At 41.2% G+C, this 17,286-nt stretch overlaps 1 non-coding gene and 1 pseudogene across 1 annotated transcript; one reads left to right on the forward strand and one right to left on the reverse strand.

Moving 5' to 3' along the window:
- Positions 1-6,257: 6,257 nt before the first annotated feature.
- On the forward strand, positions 6,258-6,434 carry LOC140288034 (U2 spliceosomal RNA; annotated as a pseudogene).
- A 10,290-nt stretch (positions 6,435-16,724) lies between these two features.
- Positions 16,725-16,915, reverse strand: LOC140288032 (U2 spliceosomal RNA). Its single transcript, XR_011911953.1, has one exon. It is a non-coding gene; the product is annotated as a U2 spliceosomal RNA (small nuclear RNA).
- Between the last annotated feature and the right edge of the window lie 371 nt (positions 16,916-17,286).

Here is a 17,286-nt window from a genome sequence, read left to right on the forward strand (position 1 = left end):
GACTTTCACACCTTCTTTTAGCCGAACAACTCCGCTCCCGCTATTGATTGTGTAGAGTCGGGTATTTTAACCTTTTCTTACCCGCTTTTTACCAACTATGGTTGGACATTCACACCTTCTTACAGCGGAACACCTCCGCTCCCTCTTTTGATGGTGTATGTTCGGGCATTCGAACCTTTTCTTACCCACTTTTTACAAACTATGCTCGGACATTCACACCTTCTTGCAGCGAAACACCTCCGCTCCCTCTTTTGATTGTGTATGTTCGGGCATTCAAACCTTTTCTTACCCGCCTTTTACAAACTATGGTCGGACATTCAAACCTTCTTGTGGCCGAACACATCCACTTCTGCTTTTGATGATGTATAGTTGGGCATTCACACCTTTTCTTACCCATTTTTCAGTAATTATTGGTGGACATTCAGACCTTCTTGCAGCTGAACACCTCTGCTCCCGCTTTTGATGGTGTATAGTCGGGCTTTCGAGGCTTTTCTTCAACGGTGTTTACAAATTATGGTTGGAAATTCAGACCTTGCAGCCGAACACCTCCGCTCCCTCTTTTGATCATACATTGTCGGACATTCGCACCTTGTCTTACCCGCGTTTTACAAACCATGGTCGGACATTCACAGCTTCCTCTCCACCATACTTGTATGGTGGGATATTCACACCCACTTGCATCCGAAGACCTCCGCCCCCACTTTTGTTGATATTTAGTCGGTCATTCACACCTTACCCGTTTTCTTGCAGCCAAACACCTCTGATCTCGCTTTTGATGATGTAAGATTGGGCATTCAGACCTTGCTTTTCCTGCTTTTCACCAACTATAGACGGACATTCACACCTTCTTGCAGCCGAACACTTCCGCTCCACCTTTTAGGTTTCTATCACACCTTTTTTTTCACCGCATTTTATAGATTATGGTTGGAAATTCTCAACCACTCATCCGAAGACCTCTCCTCCCGCTTTTGTTAATATATTTGAACTTTAGTCAGACATTCACACCTACTTGCAGCCGAACACCACCTCTCTAGCTTTTGATGATGTATGGTCCGGCATTCCTACCGTTTCTAACACATTTTTCAGCAATTATGGTAGGACATTCACACCTTCTTGCAGCTGAACACCTCCTCTCCCACTTATGATCATATGCAGATTGATTTTCGAAAATTTTCTTTCATGTTTTCTAGCAATTAATGATGGACATTTAGACCTTCTTGCAGCTGAATACCTCCGCTCCCGCTTTTGACCATACATTGTCAGGCATTCGAACCTTGTCTTACAAACTTTAGTCAAACATTCACACCTTTTTGCAGCCGAACACAGTTTTTTTCAGCCGATTTTGGGCATTCGAACCTTTTCATACCCACTTTTTACCAACTATGGTCGGACATTCAAACCTTCTTGTAGCCGAACACATCCAGTCCTGCTTTTGATGATGTATGTTCAGGCATTCGAACCTTTTCTTACCCGCTTTTTACAAACTATGCTCGGACATTCAAACCTTCTTGTAGCCGAACACATCCACTTCTTCTTTTGATGATGTATGGTTGGGCATTCGAACCTACTTGTTGCCCGCTTTTCATTAATTATGGGTGGACATTCACACCTTGTCGCAGCCAAACACCTCCGCCCCCACTTTTGTTGATATTTAGTCGGTCATTCGCACCGACTAAATGCTGCTCAACGTTGTACTTTGCAGTAAAACAAAGAGCAAATCTAAAGATTCAGGAATCCGAGAATAAGCTTACTTCCATGAGTTCTTCACGATTTCGGATTTTGCTATAAAATGAATTCCTTCACTCAAACTAAATTAAAACTGCTAAACCGCTAATCTGTTACATGCAAGGCAGATGTCAAATTCACCGAAATAGGATCTAAGGGTATTTGTCCAATCGAGCTGTAGCAGCTTCGGTAAAAGAGTATAAGTTGAAGAGTTTGTGAATAAAGGTGTGCGCACACATAGTGAGTTGTAGGAAAATAGGCAGGGAGCAATGCCGGCTGGGGTATAGGTTCTTGTATGTTGTCTGACTGTTTGATTTGAATGTGTTGCGTAAGTGTCCTGTTGAATGTTACATGTTTGGGCTGTGTGACATGCTTAATGCTTTTCAGTAGCAACCCACTTATTCATATATAGCAACTGACAACATAAGAAGTCCGGACATACTTTGATAGTAGTTGTAGAAGTATCCTTATTGATAATAGATAAACTAATTCATAGTGATAGAACAGTAGATGAACAGGTGCCTGCACATGTCTCATGAAAATAAAATGGGTGTATGATTGCTGACGGCAGAGCAATACTGCCAAACTTATGAGTTCTTGTGGCAAACTTGATTCAGTGTCTTGACGTGTATACGCTGTTTCGCTGACTTGTCACAAGAAACAAAGTGTGTTTGATAAGATCCGACCATTTTATTACGGGAGGATCAGTATGTATGGATTCTGATGTGACTGATAAACTCATTCGTATCTTAAGCATAATCTAATACGTGAGACAACGCCCTGGCACACAATCAAAAAAAAAAAAAGAGAGAGCGGTTTTGTGTCCCCACAGTCCATAATGTAGAAAAGAGAGAAAAAAGCCTTTCTGATTTGTTGTGTGTGCTCACAGTGCAGAGTGTAGAGAAAAGAGAGAAAAGAAAGCCGTTTTGGTGTCACGGGTGTTGTGACTTACACACACACATTTCTGAATTGAGAAAGGAAATTATTTTAGAGGAAGCACTAGAGTTTAGATCCCACATTTGTTGATAGGCATTCATTTAATTTTTCTTTTAATCAGTTTTAAAGTGAATACTAACTGAGAAATGAAAAAGGTGAAGAGTTTAGAAGCTTGGTTCAAGAGCAAAACTTGGTTTATGATCAGCTGAGTCTCTAAACAGAACAGCAAAGGGCTTCATCGAACATTTAAAAAAGATTCAGATTGTTAGAATATCCAGAATTTATAGGAATGGTGGTGATTACTCTTATTTTCTAGAATGGAAATAACTGCACCATGTCTGTTTTATGAATTTAAGGGGCTAAAAAGTTTTGTTCTCGTTTTTCTATGATTAACCGAATGTATGTGAGAGTCCAAACAGACAGAAGGGTTACGGCCGAGCGCTGGACCTTCCAAAAAAGATGAGACAGGCTGGACCCGTGCCATACTAGTTAAGGCCTGCCTGTGGATTACAGGTTCTTTAAACTCTCACACACACAAACTCACACACGTTCGCACACATACACCCATACACACACACATTCTTGAACTTGCTGCAAGATTAAACCTTTGCATTAACTGACTCCAGCAACTCTGAGTCTCATTGAGAGACTTTTCTCAACAATTGGGTCCTCAAACCAGATCTCAACGTTTTTTCCGCTGTCCAGGGTCGGAGCTGAAACCGTGCACGGGGGAGTCCAGTACTCCTAATGAAAGACCCCCTGCTGAATTGCGGTAATTAGGGGCCAGTGTCCACTGAAAGGGGAAAAAGGGACGAGATCGTACTTTTGAATCAATGGCCAGAAGCCATTGGCAGTGCAGGCATCAACAACAATGGTGTTATTTCACCCATTAACACTTAAGGTACCTCATGCAGTGGCTGTGATATGGTTACTTAACAAAATATCTTTACCAGACATCTCTCCTACATAACAGTTCTTCTTTCACAGCCACACCTTGTTGTCGAGAGATGTGCTACACTTAATCCATCCACACTGCTACCTACCCCACAGATGGAAAGCCTCATGATTGCATGTCAGAAATAACCATCAGTGTTTTACCCAGGCCAGACTTAACTGATATACATTATGAAAATGCAGAAATAACTATATTTATTCAACAGATCAAGGAAAAAAACCCTGATGGCACAAATGCTACAGGATTTGCAGTAGTAACAGAAACTGAAGTTTTCTTAAAACAACCACTACCAAAAAATTACTCTGTTCAAGCAGTCGAATTGGTAGCTTTAACTGAAGCTTGTAAATTAAATAACAAAAAGGTTGTTAACGTTTACACTGACAGTCAGTATGCCTTCTCAACTGTACATGTGTTAACACAGCATTGGAAAAACAGGTATGTTGACATCCACAGCTAAATGTATAAACTACAAATATTTTAGCATTATTAGATGTTATTCAATTGCCATCTACAATAGACTCGTATGAATGACAGGAAGGAAAACCATACTGCCAAAGAATTTGTTTAAATATGCTGCAGTATTGAGCCACGGACCATGTCATGTCTCAACAGGAGGGATGGAAGCAATAATGAACCAGGTTTTTACAGCATATGGTTTTACTAATTATTAAAAACATTTTTTTTAGAATAAATAAATGAATAAAGTTTTGTCTAGCAGGTCAAATATGTGCAAAATACATTCCACAGGGCAATCTAAGACCAAAACGAAGATAATTCCCTAAGCCAGTGTATCTTTTTCAACATATTTGTTTGGATTTCATTATTTCATTATTTTGTAGATTTCATTGAACTAAATTAATGTTAAGGGAAACGATTCTGCTCAGTGACAACAGAGGTTTTTACCAAATGGTCTGAAATATTTCCATGTGCACAAGCAGATGCACTCTCAGTAGCAAAATCACGCGTAAAATAACTCATTTCTAGATTTGAAATTCCTGAAAAGATCTTCAGTGATAATTTGACACACTTTGTAAACAATGTCATCTCACTGATGGCAAAGAACTTAAAATAGACCTTAGAAACCACTGTGATATAGAAGGTTTCGCTAACACATTGGAATTGTTTTACTATTTACATATGCATGTGCAGTGAAGAATTGCTTGCTGCTGATAAATGCAAAGAAGAACAGCTTACACATAAATGCTCACATATAGGCTGCTGAATGCAATGAAGACCTGCTTATCCAGTAAAGTTCAATGTCAATGTGTAATATTCAATTAGGATTTGCAAAACAGTGAAGTTAAACAATGAATGGGTCCATAGTCGGTATGAGAAGACTACAGGAATATTTACCTGGGTGTACGTTCAAACAGAGATGAGAAAATTGCAATAAATTATTGTTTGTTTGTTTGTTAGTATGTATATGAATGTTATGTGTATAAACTGTGTTGAGTTGTAGTTACTCAGTAGTGTCTCAGTGAAACAACCGACGGGGGAAGCCTTGCGTTGACAACAAAAGCAGTGTTTTACTGATCAGTCAAGTTGCTCCAGTGTACTCCATACAAACTGGTTGGCTACTGAAGGGATAGAAAATGGGGAATACTTGTTTTAAAGCAAACAAGGAATTAGATGGGAAAAATACATGTTTTAACGGGACCCAGACAATATTAAATACTCAGACAGATGGGAGAAGAAGTGTAGTTTTGTAGGAAATCACAAAATTATTACATAAAATGAGTGAAATCAATTGAAGAATGCCTTTCTGAAGAGCTGTTTACCACAGATGAGCAGCTTTGCGACCAAGCACATCGTAGATCGCTTTACTGCCAAAATGATCTAGTTTAATGGATTGGTTTAGACATTTATAACAGCATTTTAAGAACAAAGAGAGAAACAAAAAGGGACAACGCTTCATGGTGGAAGGTGATGTATAAATAACTGTGTATATGATGAAGGAGAGACCATTTGAGCAGCACAGCCATTTCGCAGCACAGGGACAGCAGTCCAAGTTAAAGGATCTCCCATGTGGTATCACCTGTCACACTGTGTCAAGGCATCAAAAGAAGAAAAAATCACCAAACTCAAGGACAAAGAGACGAAGACTCCGGTGAACGAAGAGAGAGGACTTACAAACCAGAAATACAAAAGGATGCTCGATATCAAGATCCAGAAGAAGAGGCTAACAATGCCACGAACACTTACGATGCTGGGAATGATGCCAGCAATGAACAGAGAAGAAGATTCAGTGTCATCAATCTGCAACACGTGCCTCTAATGAGGGGGTGAATATAGAATCCTCAACGATTACAACGTCTCTGGGAACTGTGACAACAACAAGGTTTAAACCATTTTGATATATATTGTAACCTATTGGCTAAGGAATAGTGCTGAAAATGAGGTAAATCTAATCCACCACTGTCCTTGGTCTTCTGTAGGGTTTTTAAACTAATACGTGGTGGTTTGTTTTTCCACAGAAATTTGGAGATGCATGAATCTAGTGACTTAAACCAAGTAGCAGATGGTTTTATGGGGATCATTGAGAACAAATAGTTAACTTTTGGTAGTATCATCATTTTAATGGTTGTAACTCTCCCCATAAGTGATATAGGTAAGGACTTCCAACGAGAGAGATCGTCCTCTACTCTCTTTACTAATTGCACATAATCCATCTGTACTTATCAGTTTAATATGTGATATGTCTATGCAAGGACTACATATTAAATGGATTTTTATCAATAGGAGTTGAAAAAGGAGCTTGCTCCGTTCACTCCAAGCATCGACCCGGTGCTGCAGTGCCGCTGGGAACGGTGCGCTCTCCTCTGCTCTTGTGAAAAAGCTAACAGCGGTGCAGGATGGAAGTTTCTTTTAGTCTGCTGAGAAAAGAGAGTGAATGCAAAGTAGACTTTAACACGGCTCTGGGAGCGAGCCGAGTGCGGGCTAACCAGGAGAAATGCTTGAAAGAAACGCGACACCGAATGAGCGGTCAGAACAAAGCCTCAATACGGTGTTCCTGTGGTGTTTTTATAAAATGCGGTGAAAATAAAGGTGTGAATGCCCCATAGAAAACTAAAAGGTGGAGCGGAAGTGTTCGGCTGCAAGAAGGTGTGAATGTCCGACTATATTTGGTGAAAAGCAGGTGAAGCAAGGTCTGAATGCCCAACCTTACATCATCAAAAGCGAGATCAGAGGTTTTTGGCTGCAAGAAGGCCATAGTTTGCCAAAAGCGGGTAAGGTGCGAATGACCGACTAAATATCAACAAAAGTGGGGGCGGAGGTCTTCGGATGCAAGTGGGTGTGAATATCCCACCATACAAGTATGGTGGAGAGGAAGCTGTGAATGGCCGACCATAGTTTGCAAAAAGCGGGTGAGAAAAGGTGCGAATGTCCAACCATACATGATCGAAACAGGGTGTTTGGCTGCGACAAGGTGTGAATGTCCACCCATAATTAATGAAAAGCGGGCAACAAGTAGGTTCGAATGCCATACCATACATCATCAAAAGCAGGAGTGGATGTGTTCGGCTACAAGAAGGTTTGAATGTCCGAGCATAGTTTGTAAAAAGCGGGTAAGAAAAGGTTCGAATGCCCGAACATACACCATCAAAAGAGGGAGCGGAGGTGTTCCGCTGTAAGACGGTGTGAATGTCCGACCATAGTTGGTAAAAAGTGGGTATGAAAAGGTGCGAATGCCCAAATTCGGCTGCAAAAAACTGTGTTCGGCTGCAAAAAGGTGTGAATGTTCGACTAAAGTTTGTAAAAAGCGGGTAAGACAAGGTGCGAATGCCTGACAATGTATGATCAAAAGTGGGAGCGGAGGTGTTCAGCTGCAAGAAGGTCTAAATGTCCATAATTAATTGCTAGAAAACATGAAAGAAAATTTTCGAAAATCAATCCGCACATGATCATAAGTGGGAGAGGAGGTGTTCAGCTGCAAGAAGGTGTGAATATCCTACCATAATTGCTGAAAAATGTGTTAGAAACGGTAAGAATCCCGGACCATACCTCATCAAAAGCTAGAGAGGTGGTGTTCGGCTACAAGTAGGTGTGAATGTCTGACTAAAGTTCAAATATATTAACAAAAGCGGGAGGAGAGGTCTTCGGATGAGTGGTTCAGAATTTCCAACCATAATCTATAAAATGCGGTGAAAAAAAAGGTGTGATAGAAACCTAAAAGGTGGAGCGGAAGTGTTCGGCTGCAAGAAGGTGTGAATGTCCATCTATAGTTGGTGAAAAGCAGGAAAAGCAAGGTCTGAATGCCCAATCTTACATCATCAAAAGCGAGATCAGAGGTGTTTGGCGGCAAGAAAACGGGTAAGGTGTGAATGACCGACTAAATATCAACAAAAGTGGGGGCGGAGATCTTCGGATGCAAGTGGGTGTGAATATCCCACCATACAAGTATGGTGGAGAGGAAGCTGTGAATGGCCGACCATAGTTTGCAAAAAGCGGGTGAGAAAAGGTGCGAATGTCCAACCATACATGATCAAAACAGGGAGCGGAGGTGTTTGGCTGTGACAAGGTGTGAATGTCCACCCATAATTAATGAAAAGCGGGCAACAAGTAGGTTCGAATGCCCAACCATACATCAACAAAAGCAGGAGTGGATGTGTTTGGCTACAAGAAGGTTTGAATGTCCGAGCATAGTTTGTAAAAAGCGGGTAAGAAAAGGTGCGAATGCCCGACAAAGTATGATCAAAAGAGGGAGTGGAGGTTTTCGGCTACAAGGTTTGAATGTACGACCATAGTTTGTAAAAAGCGGGTAAGAAAAGGTGCGAATGCCCGAACATACACCATCAAAAGAGGGAGCGGAGGTGTTACACTTGAAAGACGGTGTGAATGTCCGACCATAGTTGGTAAAAAGTGGGTAAGAAAAGGTTCGAATGCCCGAATATATACCATCAAAAGCGGAAGCGGAGGTGTTCGGCTGCAAGAAGGTGTGAACGTCCGACCAAAGTTTGTAAAAAGCAGTTAAGAAAAGGTTCGAATATCCAACCAAACATAATCAAAAGTGGGAACAGAGCTGTTCGACTGCAAGTAGGTGTGAATATCCACCCATAATTCCTGAAAAATGGGTAAGAAAAGGTGCGAATGCCCAACCATACATCATCAAAAGAAGAAGTGGATGTGTTCTGCTACAAGAAGGTTTGAATGTCCGACCATAGTTTGTAAAAAGTGGGTAAGAAAAAGTTCGAATGCCCGAACATACACCATCAAAAGAGGGAGCGGAGGTGTTCCTCTGTAAGATGCTGCGAATGTCCGACCATAGTTGGTAAAAAGCGGGTAAGAAAAGGTTAAAAAACCGGACTGTACACAATCAATAGCGGGAGCGGAGTTGTTCGGCTACAAGAAGGTGTGAAAGTCCGACCATGGTTTGTAAAAAGCGGGTAAGACAAGGTGCGAATGCCCGACAATGTATGATCAAAAGAGGGAGCGGAGTGTTTCGGCTGCAAGGTCTGAATTTCCAACCATAATTTGTAAACACCGTTGAAGAAAAGGCTCGAAAGCCCGACTATACACCATCAAAAGCGGGAGCGGAGGTGTTCAGCTGCAAGAAGGTCTGAATGTCCACCAATAATTACTGAAAAATGGGTAAGAAAAGTTGTGAATGCCCAACTATACATCATCACAAGCAGAAGTGGATGTGTTCGGCCACAAGAAGGTTTGAATGTCCGACCATAGTTTGTAAAAGGCGGGTAAGAAAAGGTTCGAATGCCCGAACATACACAATCAAAAGAGGGAGCGGAGGTGTTTCACTGCAAGAAGGTGTGAATGTCCGAGCATAGTTTGTAAAAAGTGGGTAAGAAAAGGTTCGAATGCCAGAACATACACCATCAAAAGAGGGAGCGGAGGTGTTCCGCTGTAAGAAGGTGTGTATGTCCGACCATAGTTGGTAAAAAGCGGGTAAGAAAAGGCTAAAATACCCAACTCTACACAATCAATAGCGGGAGCGGAGTTGTTCGGCTAAAAGAAGGTATGAAAGTCCGACCATGGTTTGTAAAAAGCGGGTAAGAAAAGGTTCGAATGCCAAAATATACACCATCAAAAGTGGAAGCCGAGGTGTTCGGCTGCAAGTAGGTGTGAATGTCAGATCATAATTTGTAAAAAGCTGATGAGAAAGGTGTGAATGACCAACAATAATTGCTGAAAAATGTGTTAGAAAAGGTAAGAATGCCGGACCATTCATCATCAAAAGCGGGAGAAGAGGTGTTCGGCTGCAAGAAGCTGTGAATGTCCAGCCATAATAACTCAAAAACGGGTAAGAAAAGGTAGTATTGCCAGACCATAAATGATCAAAACAGGGAGCGGAGGTGTTCCGCTGTAAGAAGGTGTGAATGTCCCACCATAATTGGTAAAAAGCGGGTAAGAAAAGGTTAAAATACCCGACTGTACACAATCAATAGCGGGAAGGGATGTGTTCGGCTACAAGAAAGTGTGAAAGTCCAACCATGTTTTGTAAAAAGTGGTTAAGAAAAGGTGCGAATGCCCGACAATGTATGATCAAAAGAGGGAGCGGAGGTTTTCGGCTGCAAGAAGGTCTGAATGTCCAACCATAATTTGTAAAAACCGGGGAAGAAAAGGCTCGAAAGCCCGACTATACACCATCAAAAGCGGGAGCAGAGGTGTTCAGCTGCAAGAAGGTCTCAATGTCCATCAATAATTGCTAGAAAACATGAAAGAAAATTTTCGAATATCAAACCGCACATGATCATATGCGGGAGAGGAGGTGTTCAGCTGCAAGATCTTGTCCACCCATAATTCCTGAAAAATGGGTAAAAAAAGGTGCGAATGCCCAACCATACAACATCAAAAGCATGTGTGAATGTCAGATCATAATTTGCAAAAACCTGATGAGAAATGGTGAGAATGCCCGACTATACACCATCAAATGCGGGAGCGGAGGTGTTCGGCTGTGAGTAGGTGTGAATGTCCGACCATACTTGCTGAAAAATATGACAAACCAGTTTTCACTTGGTTTGAGTGAAGGAATTCATTTTATATCAAAATCCGAATTTGTGTAGAACTCGTGGAAATAAGTTTATTCTCGGATTCCTAAAGGTTTAGTGTTGTTCTTTGGTACACTGCAAAGTAATACTTTCTATTTTGTTGAAACCGATTCAGACATGGATAAATATGAAGGACAAAGCAGTTTTAACTTGGTTTGAGTGAAGGAATTCATTTTATATCAAAATCCAAAATTGTGTAGAACTGGTGAAAAGAGGCTTATTCTCGGATTCCTAAAGGTTTAGTGTTGTTCTTTGGTATACTGCAAAGTAATACTTTCTATTTTGTTGAAACCCATTCAGACATGGATAAATATGAAGGACAAAGCAGTTTTAACTTGGTTTGAGTGAAGGAATTCATTTTATATCAAAATCCAAAATTGTGTAGAACTGGTGAAAAGAAGCTTATTCTCGGATTCCTAAAGGTTTAGTGTTGTTCTTTGGTATACTGCAAAGTAATACTTTCTTTTTTGTTGAAACCTATTCAGACATGGATAAATATTAAGGACAAAGCAGTTTTAACTTGGTTTGAGTGAAGGAATTCATTTTATATCAAAATCCGAAATTGTGTAGAACTGGTGATAAGAAGCTTATTTTCGGATTCCTAAAGGTTTAGTGTTGTTCTTTGGTATACTGCAAAGTAATACTTTCTTTTTTGTTGAAACCTATTCAGACATGGATAAATATGAAGGACAAAAGCAGTTTTAACTTGGTTTGAGTGAACGAATTCATTTTATATCAAAATCCGAAATTGTGTAGAACGAGTCAATCGACGCTTATTCTCGGATTCCTGAAAAGGTTTAGAGTTGTTCTTTCCTATCTTGCAAAGTACAACGTTCTTTTTTGTTTAAAGCTATTTAGACATGAATAAATATGAAGGACAAAGCAGTTTTAACTTGGTTTGAGTGAAGGCATTCATTTTATATCAAAATCCGAAATTGTGTAGAACTCGTGAAAAGAAGATTATTCTCGGATTCCTAAAGGTTTAGTGTTGTTCTTTCCTATCCTGCAAAGTACAACGTTCTTTTTTGTTTAAAGCTATTATGACATGGATAAATATGAAGGACAAAGCAGTTTTAACTTAATCGGTTTCAACAAAATAGAAAGTATTACTTTGCAGTATACCAAAGAACAACACTAAACCTTTAGGAATCCGAGAATAAACTTATTTCCACGAGTTCTACACAATTTCGGATTTTGATATAAAATGAATTCCTTCACTCAAACCAAGTTAAAACTGCTTTTTCCTTGATATTTATCCATGTCTGAATCGGTTTCAACAAAATAAAAAGTATTACTTTGCAGTATACCAAAGAACAACACTAAACCTTTAGGAATCCGAGAATAAACTTATTTCCACGAGTTCTACACAATTTCGGATTTCTATATAAAATGAATTCCTTCACTCAAACCAAGTGAAAACTGCTTTGTCATATTTTTCAGCAAGTATGGTCGGACATTCACACCTACTCACAGCCGAACACCTCCGCTCCCGCATTTGATGGTGTATAGTCGGGCATTCTCACCATTTCTCATCAGGTTTTTGCAAATTATGATCTGACATTCACACCTGCTTTTGATGATGTATGGTTGGGCATTCGCACCTTTTTTTTACCCATTTTTCAGGAATTATGGTCGGACTTTCACACCTTCTTGTAGCCGAACACATCCCTTCCCGCTATTGATTGTGTACAGACGGCCATTTTAACCTTTTCTTACCCGCTTTTTACCAACTACGGTCGGACATTCACACCTTCTTATGGCGGAACACCTCCGCTCCCTCTTTTGATGGTGTATGTTCGGGCATTCGAACCTTTTCTTACCCGCTTTTAACAAACTATGCTCGGACATTCAAACCTTGTAGCCGAACACATCCAGTCCTGCTTTTGATGATGTATGGTTGGGCATTCGCACCTTTTTTTTTACCCATTTTTGAGGAATTATGGGTGGACATTCACACCTTCTTGCAGCTAAACACCTCCGCTCCCACTTATGATCATGTGCGGTTTGATATTCGAAAATTTTCTTTCATGTTTTCTAGCAATTATTGATGGACATTCAGACCTTCTTGCAGCTGAACCCCTCTGCTCCCGCTTTTGATGGTGTATAGTCGGGCTTTCGAGCCTTTTCTTCCCCGGTTTTTACAAATTATGGTTGGACATTCAGACCTTCTTTTAGCCGAAAACCTCCGCTCCCTCTTTTGATCATACATTGTCGGGCATTCGCACCTTTTCTTACCCGCTATTTACAAAACATGGTCGGACTTTCACACCTTCTTGTAGCCGAACACATTCGCTCCCGCTATTGATTGTGTACAGTCGGGTATTTTAACCTTTTCTTACCCACTTTTTAGCAACTACGGTCGGACATTCACACCTTTTAGTAGCCAAACAACTCCGCTCCCGCTATTGATTGTGTACAGTCGGGTATTTTAACCTTTTCTTACCCGCTTTTTACCAATTATGGTCGGACATTCACACCTTCTTACAGCGGAACACCTCCGCTCCCTGTTTTGATCATTTATGGTCTGGCAATACTACCTTTTCTTAACCGTTTTTGAGTAATTATGGCTGGACATTCACAGCTTCTTGCATCCGAACACCTCTTCTCTGCTTTTGATGATGAATAGTCCGGCATTCTTAACTTTTCTAACACATTTTTCAGTAATTATTGTCGGTCATTCACACCTTTCTCATCAGCTTTTTGCAAATTATGATCTGACATTCACACCTACTTGCAGCCGAACACCTCGGCTTCAGTTTTTGATGGTGTATATTTTGGCATTCGAACCTTTTCTTACCCACTTTTTACAAACTATGCTCGGACATTCACACCTTCTTGCAGCGAAACCCCTCCGCTCCCTCTTTTGATTGTGTATGTTCGGGCATTCGAACCTTTTCTTATCCGCTTTTACAAACTATGGTCGGACATTCAAACCTTCTTGTGGCCGAACACATCCACTTCTGCTTTTTATGATGTATGGTTGGGCATTCGAACCTACTTGTTGCCCGCTTTTCATTAATTATGGGTGGACATTCACACCTTGTCGCAGCCAAAAACCTCCGCTCCCTGTTTTGATCATGTATGGTTGGACATTCGCACCTTTTCTTACCCATTTTTCAGTAATTATTGGTTGGAAATTCAGACCTTGCAGCCGAACACCTCCGCTCCCTCTTTTGATCATACATTGTCGGGCATTCGCACCTTGTCTTACCCGCGTTTTTCAAACCATGGTCGGACTTTCACACCTTCTTGTAGCCGAACAACTCCGCTCCCGCTATTGATTGTGTACAGTCGGGTATTTTAACCTTTTCTTACCCGCTTTTTACCAATTATGGTCGGACATTCACACCGTCTTACAGCGGAACACCTCCGCTCCCAATTTTGATGGTGTATGTTCGAGCATTCGAACTTTTTCTTACCCGCTTTTTACAAACTATGCTCGGACATTCAAACCTTCTTGTAGCCAAACACATCCACTCCTGCTTTTGTTGATGTATGGTTGGGCATTCGAACCTACTTGTTGCCCGCTTTTCATTAATTATGGGTGGACATTCACACCTTGTCGCAGCCAAAAACCTCCGCTCCCTGTTTTGATCATGTATGGTTGGACATTCGCACCTTTTCTCACCCGCTTTTTGCAAACTATGGTCGGCCATTCACAGCTTCCTCTCCACCATACTTGTATGGTGGGATATTCACACCCACTTGCATCCGAAGATCTCTGCCCCCACTTTTGTTGATATTTAGTCGGTCATTCACACCTTACCCGTTTTCTTGCCGCCAAACACCTCTGATCTCGCTTTTGATGATGTAAGATTGGGCATTCAGACCTTGCTTTTCCTGCTTTTCACCAACTATAGATGGACATTCACACCTTCTTGCAGCCGAACACTTCCGCTCCACCTTTTAGGTTTCTATCACACCTTTTTTTTCACCGCATTTTATAGATTATGGTTGGAAATTCTCAACCACTCATCCGAAGACCTCTCCTCCCGCTTTTGTTAATATATTTGAACTTTAGTCAGACATTCACACCTACTTGTAGCCGAACACCACCTCTCTAGCTTTTGATGAGGTATGGTCCGGGATTCTTACCGTTTCTAACACATTTTTCAGCAATTATGGTAGGATATTCACACCTTCTTGCAGCTGAACACCTCCTCTCCCACTTATGATCATGTGCGGATTGATTTTCGAAAATTTTCTTTCGAGTTTTCTAGCAATTAATAATGGACAATTAGACCTTCTTGCAGCTGAACACCTCCGCTCCCGCTTTTGATCATACATTGTCAGGCATTCGCACCTTGTCTTACCCGCTTTTTACAAACTTTAGTCGAACATTCACACCTTTTTGCAGCCGAACACAGTTTTTTGCAGCCGAATTTGGGCATTCGCACCTTTTCATACCCACTTTTTACCAACTATGGTCGGACATTCACACCTTCTTGTAGCCGAACACATCCAGTCCTGCTTTTGATGATGTATGGTTGGGCATTCGCACCTTTTTTTTTTACCCATTTTTGAGGAATTATGGGTGGACATTCACACCTTCTTGCAGCTGAACACCTCCTCTCCCACTTATGATCATGTGCGGTTGGATATTCGAAAATTTTTTTTCATGTTTTCTAGAAATTATTAATGGACATTCAGACCTTCTTGTAGCCGAACAACTCCGCTCCCGCTATTGATTGTGTACAGTCCGGTTTTTTAACCTTTTCTTACCCGCTTTTTACCAACTATGGTCGGACATTCGCAGCATCTTACAGCGGAACACCTCCGCTCCCTCTTTTGATGGTGTATGTTCGGGCATTCGAACTTTTTCTTACCCGCTTTTTACAAACTATGGTCGGACATTCAAACCTTCTCGTAGCAGAACACATCCACTTCTTCTTTTGATGATGTATGGTTGGGCATTGGCACCGTTTCTAACACATTTTTCAGCAATTATGGTAGGACATTCACACCTTCTTGCAGCTGAACACCTCCTCTCCCAATTATGATCATGTGCAGATTGATTTTCGAAAATTTTCTTTCATGTTTTCTAGCAATTAATGATGGACATTTAGACCTTCTTGCAGCTGAACACCTCCGCTCCCGCTTTTGATCATACATTGTCAGGCATTCGAACCTTGTCTTACAAACTTTAGTCAAACATTCACACCTTTTTGCAGCCGAACACAGTTTTTTTCAGCCGAAGTTGGGCATTCGAACCTTTTCATACCCACTTTTTACCAACTATGGTCGGACATTCAAACCTTCTTGTAGCCGAACACATCCAGTCCTGCTTTTGATGATGTATGTTCAGGCATTCGAACCTTTTCTTACCAGCTTTTTACAAACTATGCTCGGACATTCAAACCTTCTTGTAGCCGAACACATCCACTCCTGCTTTTGATGATGTATGGTTGGGCATTCGAACCTACTTGTTGCCCGCTTTTCATTAATTATGGGTGGACATTCACACCTTGTCGCAGCCAAACACCTCCGCTCCCTGTTTTGATCATGTATGGTTGGACATTCGCACCTTTTCTCACCCGCTTTTTGCAAACTATGGTCGGCCATTCACAGCTTCCTCTCCACCATACTTCTATGGTGGGATATTCCCACCCACTTGCATCCGAAGACCTCCGCCCCCACTTTTGTTGATATTTAGTCGGTCATTCGCACCTTACCCACTTTTGGCAAACTATGGCCTTCTTGCAGCCAAAAACCTCTGATCTCGCTTTTGATGATGTAAGGTTGGGCATTCAGACCTTGCTTCACCTGCTTTTCACCAAATATAGTCGGACATTCACACCTTCTTGCAGCCGAACACTTCCGCTCCACCTTTTAGTTTTCTATGGGGCATTCACACCTTTTTTTTCACCGCATTTTATAAAAACACCACAGGAACACCGTATTGAGGCTTTGTTCTGACCGCTCATTCGGTGTCGCGTTTCGTTCAAGCAATTCGCCTGGTTAGCCCGCACTCGGCTCGCTCCCAGAGCCGTGTTAAAGTCTACTTCGCATTCACTCTCTTTTCTCAGCAGACTAAAAGAAAGTTTCATCTTGGGCTCCCTGAAACTTCCATCCTGCACCGCTGTTTGCTTTTTCACAAGAGCAGAGGAGAGCGCACCGTTCCCAGGGGCACTACAGTACCGGGTCGATGCTTGGAGTGAACGGAGCAAGCTCCTTTTTCAACTCCTATTGATACAAATCCATTTAATATGTAGTCCTCGCATAGAGGACACATCAGACATTAAACTGATAAGAACAGATACTACACTTGAATCATGCAGAACTCCTCAAAAGGGAGGTATGGCTTAATCACAAGTGTGGCTCTTTCTCATTCAGGGTAATATGAGGAAGTTTATGCTTGAAATATATGTAGAAATGGGTACATATGAAGGACAAAGCAGTGTTAACTTAGTTTGCGTGAAGAAATTCATTTTATACATAAAATCCGAAATCGTGCAGAACTCATGAAAATAAGCTTATTCTCGGATTCCTAAAACTTTTGATTTGCACTTTCTTTTACTGCAAAGTACAACGTTGTTTTTTGTTGAAATCTATCTAGACATTGATAAATACCAGCCAAAACTCTGCTGCCACTTTTGATAATTTATGGTTGGGCATTCTTACCTTTTCTTACCCGCTTTTTACAAATTATGATCTTACATTCACACC

This window comes from Leuresthes tenuis, unplaced genomic scaffold (assembly GCF_036924035.1).
Source record: "Leuresthes tenuis unplaced genomic scaffold, fLeuTen1.0.hap1 SCAF_204, whole genome shotgun sequence".
In the NCBI taxonomy this organism is placed as follows: Eukaryota; Metazoa; Chordata; class Actinopteri; order Atheriniformes; family Atherinopsidae; genus Leuresthes; species Leuresthes tenuis.